We start from the raw sequence: 2,500 nt of genomic DNA, 5'->3' as shown, positions 1-2,500 counted from the left end.
GTGTGGTGTAAGCAGCCCTACTGTAACCAGCCCTGCCAGAGAAATCACCTAACCCTAACCCTAAACGTACGGCAGACGCGTCCCCTGGCTCTCACATTGACAACTGAGAGGCTTCTGAAAACCTGGCCACGCCCATCAGTAAAAACCACTACAGCAAGTGACGACATATGTACCTTCAAAGTGCTGTACTACAGGGTGCTGTTCAAAAGGTATCTATCCCGTTTACTCTCTATGCTTCATATATCATCATATTATTGAAAAGTGCAAGCCTTTAGGGACAACAGCAACTCAAGTCGCCAACGCTCTGTTGACTCAATAACTGCAGAGATCCAAACTTCTCCTGGCATTAACATCGGCACAAAAACTGTGCGCCGGGAGCTTCGTGGAATATGGGTTTCTATGGATTCAGAATGACATGTCAGAAAAGCTCCTGTAGGTGTAATGGTCAGTTATCTCAATACTTTTGGACATATATTGTGCGTGTGCGTGTGTCTGTGATACCTAACATAAACACACCTGTATTACTAGAATTGATAGTTCACGCCACAAAAGTGAGGGGCAAACATAGAAAAGCGTGCAACCCAGCCACTGAGGATGCACAAGCCAGTGCATTCTTAGTGCAGGTCCCAAGCCAGGACAAAAGCGGAGGGTTACGTCAGGAAGGGCATCCGGCGTCAAATCTTTGCCAAATCAAATATGCGGATCATAAATAAGATTTCCATACCGGATCGGTCGAGGCCCGGGTTACCGACGACCGCCATCGGTACTGTTAACCAGCGGAGTGCCGGTGGAAACTAGGCTACTGTTGGGCGAAGGAAAAGGAGAGGGGGAAGGCATGTCCAGAGGCAGCTAGAGAGGAGGAAGGGTAGGCGTGTGGAGGTGAGAGTCAGTCGGAACTTTGAATGTTGGCACTATGGCTAGTAAAGGGAGAGAGCTGGCTGACGTGATGGAAAGAAGAAAGGTGACAAGAGACAAGGTGGAAGGGGAGTAAGGCCAGGAGTATCGCAGGTGGGTTCAAACTCTTCTACCATGGTGCGAATGGGAGGAGAAATGGGGTAGGGGTCATTCTGAAGGAAGAGTATGTCAAGAGCGTGCTGGAGGTGAACACAGTGTCAGACAGAGTGAGGATTATGAAGCTGGAAATCGAAGGTGTATTGCTGACGGTTATCAGCGCATATGCCCCGCAAGTCGGGTGTAAGATGGACGAAAAAGAAGAATTCTGGAGTTGAGTTGGACGACGTGGTGGAAAGGGGACCCAAGGAGGAGGGAGTGGTGATTGGAGCGGACTTCGATGGACACGTTGCTGAAGGGAACAGAGGTGATGAGGAGTTGATGGTAAGGTATGGAATCGAGGAGAGAAATGTGGAAGGACAGATGGTGTTCGATTTTGCGAAAAGGATGGAAATGGCTGAGGTGAATACATATTTCAAGAAGAGGGAGGAGCACAGGGTGACGACGTATACGAGTGGAGGAAAGTGCACACAGGTGGACTATATCTTGTGTAGAAGGCGCGATGTAAAAGGGATTGCATACTGCAAAGTGGTGACAGGGGAGAACGTAGCTAGGCAGCATCGGATGGTGGTCTGTAAGATGACTTTGGAGACCAACATGAGGAAGCGAGTGAAGACACAGCCGAAGATCAAATGGTGGAAGTTGAAGAAGGAAGACTGTTGTGTGGAGTTCAGGCAGGAGTTAACACAGGCACTGAGTGGTAGTGAAGAGTTGCCAGATGGCTGGGCAAGCGCTGCAGAAATAGCGAGGAAGACAGCTAGGAAGGTACTTGGTGTGTCATCGGGACAGAGGAAGGAAGACAAGGAGACTTGGCGGTGGTGGTGGTGGTGGTGGTGGTGGTGGTGGTGGTGGTGGAAGGAGGAAGTAGAGCAAAGTATACAGAGGAAAAGGTTGGCAAAGAAGAAGTGGGATAGTCAGAGAGATGAAGAAAGTACACAGGAGTACAAGGAGATGCAGCGTAAAGCAAAGAGAGAGGTGGCAAAGGTAAAGGAAAAGTCGTACGGTGAGCTGTATGACAGGTTAGACACTAAGGAAGGAGAAAAAGACTTGTACAGATTGGCTAGACAGAGAGACCGAGCTGCCGAGGATGTGCGACAAGTTAGGGCGATCAAAGATACAGATGGAAATGTGCTGCCAAGCGAGGAGAGTGTGCTACGAAGTGGAAGGACTACTTTGACGGGCTGATAAATGAAGAAAATGAGAGAGAGAGAGAGAGAAAAGGTTGGTTGATTGAGAAGTATAGAGAAGGCCAGAAAGAGTTGCATTGTGTCTTTGTAGATTTACAGAAAGCATACGACAGGGTGCCGAGAGAGGAGGTGTGATATTGTAGGAGGAAGTCAAGAGTTGCACAGAAGTATGTAGGAGTGGTGCAGGCTATGTATGAGGGAAGTGTGACAATGCTGAGGTGCGTGGTTGGAATGACAGATGGGTTCAAGGTGGAGGTGGGATTACATCAAGGATCGGCTCTGAGCCCTTTCTTGGTTGCAAC

Source organism: Lampris incognitus, unplaced genomic scaffold, assembly GCF_029633865.1.
Source record: "Lampris incognitus isolate fLamInc1 unplaced genomic scaffold, fLamInc1.hap2 scaffold_171, whole genome shotgun sequence".
Lineage (NCBI taxonomy): Eukaryota > Metazoa > Chordata > Actinopteri > Lampriformes > Lampridae > Lampris > Lampris incognitus.
Note: the sequence above shows the minus strand (reverse complement) of the source record.